Below are 6,000 nucleotides of genomic sequence, written 5' to 3'. Positions count from 1 at the left end.
CCCCCCCGACCATCAGCAACACATCCTGAATCCAGCCGGACCAGGGGGTATCTCACATTCTCACACAGATACACTTCAACAGAGACAGAGGAGGAGGAGGTGGAGGAGGTGGAGGAGGAGGTGGAGTAGGAGGAGGAGGAGGAAGAACACAAACAGAACACAAACAGAAGACGCAGTTTACATAAAACTGGTGAGGAGAGGAAGGCAGAGAGGAGGAGAGAAAGAAAAGGAGAGTGTGCGGGAGAGAGAAAGACAGAAAGAGGGAAGGGGAGGAAGAGATAGATAGAGAGGGGAGACATGGGAATAGAGGAGATGAAGGAGGACAGGAGGGACGAGTACGGAGGGCTTAAGAATGGATGCCAGTCATTGAGCAGTAAGTCCCTCCAGGCTAACCATTAGCAAGCAAGAGGCAATCACCATCTCCTCACTGAGCACTCTCTCCTCCCCTGAATCCCCTCCCTCCCTTCCCCTCCCTCATCCTCTATGTCTCTCACCGTCATTCTTCAGTCTTTTCCCCTTTTGTGTGTCTGCATCTGTGTGTGTCTGTTTGTGTTTTTGTGAGTGTGTGTGTGATGTCTGTGTGTGATGATCCATTCCGCCATATTAGCAGGTGTACCGGACGTTTCTTCTGGTCCTGTATGATGAGCCTGTTGAGGTAACACACACACACACTCCCTCTGTCTGTGTCGCTAAAGGCCTTCAGTCACTATCTCAGTCACCATCTCCAGCTCTGACAGACATTCCCCCCCACACACACACACACACCTCACCCCTAGGGCACATCCCATTATGAAACAATTAATCCCTTAATTGACAGTTAATTAATCTAAAGTCAATTTAACCTTGCCACTGTAACCTTGAGATAGAACGAGCTGTAGCTGGGTAAGGCAGGGGTCATGATGGGGTGAGGATGGGGGTGAGGGCAGACTAATCTCTTTCATGTCTCTCCTCGACTGTCCTCTCTCTCCACTCCTCCCTCTCTCACTCCCTCACTTTCTCGCTCTCGCTCTCTCTCTCTTGCTCTCTCTCTCACTCTCATCATGGCAAGGAAACACACTGAGTTTTCATATTGTCAGCTGGTGGAAAAGATGGTAGAGTTTATTTCTGTGTGTGTGTGTGTGTGTGTAGGGAGGGTACACAGTGTGTGGGGAAGGGGGGGAGGGTGAGGGGGGGGGGTGAGGGGGGGGCTTTAGTGTTTACGCTCTTTTCTTCAATGTAGGATTCAAATTGTCTGTTAACTGTAGTTAGTCTGTAACTGGTAGTTATACTGCAGTTTAGAATACCCAATAAAGATATTTTTTTATGTCAAAAGTCTCTCTCTCTCTGTCTCTCTGTCTCTTTCTACATCATTTCTGCGGTAGGAGTTACCAGCCAGAGGATATATTAACATGTGTGTGTGTGTGTATTTGCGTTTTTGTGTGTGTGTGTGTCTTGTGGTGATAGTCAGTTTGTTTTGCTGAGTTTACAATTTAGGTGCTAATTATGATTTATACCCGAGAACCACCTTCCTTTCTCACCACACCTTTTTATGCAAAGCTTGTGTTTGTTTGTGTGTGTGTGATACTGTATTTAGTAGTCAAGTTCCATCTTCCAAAACAGATCCAACTTGCCAGTCCAGTACCCTGCAGCCTGACCATCTCAAAACACCCACCCTCCCCCCGTTAGCCCCTCACCTCTTGCCCCTCACCCCAATCTCCTCTCCCCCTACCCCGCCCTCCACCCACTCTTCTCCTGGTAGTTTCAGGCGGTGGCATGGAGGGTGGGTGCGTCTGCAGCTTACGAAGCTGTGACAAGACAAAGCTCTCTCTTCACACCCAGCTGACGCCGTGTGATTAAAGACACGACAAGCAAAACCATCTGGCTGTCACACTCATCTGTCATCCTCCAGTCCTCTCCCTCATCTGCTCATCACTCAGCCGCCATGCTGACGGCACGGGGGAGGGGGGAGGAGGGGGAGGAGGAGGGGGGAGAGAGGAATAAAGAAAACAAGCATCCTTGTTGTCTTTATTCCACATTCTGGACCAGATGTACGCGTTCTGTCTGGAGAGCTGAGGAGCAGAGCAAGGGGATCACAGGTGGGCTGACTGGTCACATGACTCGTCCATCTTAAACGGCTCCTCCCACGTATGTGACTCCTCCTACATAGGTGACTCCTCCCACTTGTGTGAATCCTTCCACCGATATGAGTCCTCCCCCAGATAAGAAACTTCCCCCAGATATGACTCCTCCCACTTACATGACTCCTCCCCATGCTCCTCCACAGTACCCGGGACATGCTCAATCCAAGAACGTTGCGTTTTTGCTAAAGATTCTGGGATGAACAACACGTTTACTCCAAAGCGTGTGATACTTTGTCTCTCGCTGATGGGTGTGTCCGACAAGGTGGGCCTGTTACCCAATCAGCTGCGACGTGTACATACACCCGTAGTAAAGAGGAAGTGTGCAGCTGCCATGGTTACGACGCTTGGGGTCTGGAACGCACCTTGGTTTCCTACATTTTGCCGGGGCTGAAAGTGCCCCTGACCTCAACCTGCATAGTTTTCACATCTCCCAACAGACCCTTCTGTCTCTTTCTCTCTTCTCCTTCTTCTCTTTCTCACCTCTTTCTTCTTCCTCCCTCTCTCTCTCACTCCTTCTCCCTCTCTCTCTCTGTATAACCCTGTCAGCACAGGGGCCCTGGGAGAATGTAGGAAAACCAGATCTCATTCTTCATCCTCTCTCTCCGCCCCCTCTGTCTCTCTCTCTGTCTCTCTCTATCCCTCTCATTCTCTCTCTCTCTCTCCTTCTCATTCTCTCTTATTCTCTCTCTCTCATTCTTTCTGTCTCTCTCTGTCCTGCTGCCTCTCTCCTGGGGTATTGATCTGCAGTGCTGTGATTGAGTCTCCGTGCTGTAATGGGAGCCCTAAGGTGTCTTCTCTATACACAGCCCACTGACTTATGGTCCAGCCATTGTCTACACACCGCACACACACACACACACACCTTACACAGACACACACTTCACATACACCTCACACACACACACACCTCACACACAGACAAACCTCACACACACGCAACTGCGAACTGCCCACCTTCTCTTTGCACTCAACTTAAACACACGCTCTTCTGGTTCTCATCCAGGCATGGCCGTCCAGTTCAGAGTCCAGTTCTGCTGGCCGGAAGCTGGGTTAGGATCGATCCAGGACCCTGGAGACGGTTAGTATCTACCCAGGACCCTGGAGATGGAGGTGGTTTACATCTACCCAGGACCCTGGAAGTGGTTAGCATCTACCCTGGAACCTGGACCCTGGAGGTGGTTTGCATCTACCCTGGACCCTGGACCCTGGAGGTGGTTTGCATCTACCCTGGACCCTGGAGGTGGTTTGCATCTACCCTGGACTCTGGACCCTGGAGGTGGTTTGCATCTACCCTGGACCCTGGAGGTGGTTTGCATCTACCCTGGACCCTGGAGGTGGTTTGCATCTACCCAGGTCCCTGGAGGTGGTTTGCATCTAGCCAGGTCCCTGGAGGTGGTTTGCATCTAGCCTGGACCCTGGAGGTGGTTTGCATCTACCCTGGACCCTGGAGGTGGTTTGCATCTACCCTGGACCCTGGAGGTGGTTTGCATCTACCCTGGACCCTGGAGGTGGTTTGCATCTACCCTGGACCCCAGGGCCCCACAGCACCCCAGACGGCTCCTCATGAGCTGGGTTAGTGCTTGACATGGTGTCCCTGGATGAGCTCTCTGACCTTGTGTTGACCTCTCTGGGGGAGAACCATACATCACAGCCTGGACGAGCAGAATGATTTATTAGTAAAGTTTCAAAGTGCTGTTTGCAGGTCTGCATCTAGAGTTCTCTGCTACTTCGGGCGTGGAATATACACTGGTTTTATAAACTAAATGGGCCTGTTGCCAGTTGACTTGCAGAGTGTTTAAATGACATTAATTATGTGGGGGCATTTACATCAGTCGACAGTAGGGGAGCTGACCTCTCCAAATCGAATTGTATTTGTCTATGTTTTGTTTCTCTCTCTCACACACACACACACACACACACACACAAAGTCATTGTAAGTGGTGAATCCCATTAGCTGAGGCTCTGAGTAGAGACTCTGCTTATCAGATAAATAATGGTAATGATGACTATCCCTCATGCTGACACCTCCAGCCCCCCGGGGGCGCTCTTCTGCAGCCAGACCTCTCTGCTGCTCTAATTGGTTCCTGCCCTGCGGTGTTCTCTGCAGACCTGTGTCGCTCTGGGCCCCTGGTCACACACACACACACACACATCCAAGAAATCTGCAAACAAACAAACACACTGACTGACAGACTGAGGTTATACTGTCAATCACCCCAAAATATTTTCACAGGGGGGCAAAAGAACCCTGACTCACCCCATTACCTAGAACAGCATCTATGTACAGGGGCAGTAGACTAAGCATCTCTGTACAGGGGCAGATCTCAGCCAGGGCATCCTGGCCAATCTCCCACCATCTTCATCTCATTACTGGCTCCCTCCAAGACTACAATAACATTTGCAACACTGCTAAATCATTTGGAATGGATGAGCAAGGAAGATTAATAATCATACAAATCAGATTAGATAATTGAATTTATTCCTGCAGTGAAAAATTGAAAGAAATAAAGGAAGTTATTCTTCAACAATTATTGAAATAATCCTGTCACAGTTTTAATCTTCCGCTTCACAGCTTCTATCAGAAATGTACTCTTTTCCTCTCTCACACACACGTGTCTCTCTCTCTCTCTCTCTCTCTCTCTCTCTCTCTCTCTCCTCATACACACACGAGAAGCAAAAATCCCTAAATGTTTTCAGAAACACAACAGAGACTTGAGACAGACCATGTGCCTGACTGAGACCTAAATGTGTTTTTCAAGCTTGGAGGGTTTGGAAAAGACACAGTGGAGCGAACAGGCAAAGATACTTTCTGAATCATCGCCTCAAAATCAATACCTGCTCTAGCAGGCAAAAAAGGGACGGTAATATAGTTTTATGTTATTGTGTTGTTTTTTTTCTCTCCAACACATTTGCTCCATTTTTCAAAGTCCGACGTGTGAGATGGATTTTCTGCGGCCAGTAGAGGTGATGGAAGAGATGGCTAATGGATGCTTGCCAGTGCCTGCATTGAAACTCCTGCATCACACGCAGGAATAATAATACCTAAACAATGAGAATTAGATTTCAGCTTGGCTGATTTAGTCTCACATTCATAGTTGAATGCAATGCCAGATATATTTTGTGCCCAGATATCTAGGAGTCTTCCTCCAAAAAAGACACCGGATATCTATATAGTAGTCTTCATCATAAACAGACTGGGATTATTGTACATAAAGTGTTGTGGTCTGTGCTATATTAGCCACCTGAGGCCATTCCACAATCTCTGATGAAAACAAAGAGTGATTGCGCCTATTCGGTTGCGGCCCCTTGACTTGTGGAGCAAACTGCCCACTATCATCCAGTCATCTCCCACCACTGAGACATTTAAGTCTTGTTGTGAAAAAGTATTTTTTATTCCGTGCTGGCTCCCAACTTCTACCTTGTTGTCCAGGTGACCCGTGGTTCCATCCAGGTGTGGTCAGGTGACCCTTCATCACATCCTCACAGTCCCGGTTTCTGTTGCGTCTGAGAGCTCCTGGTGAGATGAGGACTTCTTCCTGTTGCTGAAGGCTGGATGATAGCCAGTGCAACAGTGACATCTAGTGGTTGAAGTCAGTGTTACAAGCATACTCATTCTAATTCCTCTGATCAAATCAGCACACAGGGGGGGGGGGCGGGGGGGGGGGGGCGGGGGGGGGGGGGTTCTGAAAAACAACCGCTTTGAGTTAGGCCTTTAAAAAAAAGATCTGTTGTGGGGTTAGAACATTCACTGAGCTGGAATAGCTTTGTCCTGATCCCCTCACCTGCCTCACCCGCCTCACCCGCCTCACCCCCTACTCCTATGCCCAGGCCACCTCACCCTCCAAGCTCCCTCACCCCCTTCCCCCGCTGTTGAGGGAGA

The sequence above is a fragment of the Hypomesus nipponensis genome, chromosome 9 (genome assembly GCF_054491055.1).
Source record: "Hypomesus nipponensis isolate SF chromosome 9, ASM5449105v1, whole genome shotgun sequence".
NCBI lineage: Eukaryota > Metazoa > Chordata > Actinopteri > Osmeriformes > Osmeridae > Hypomesus > Hypomesus nipponensis.
The sequence above is the reverse complement of the archived record's forward strand: the minus strand, read 5'-3'. Positions refer to the sequence as shown.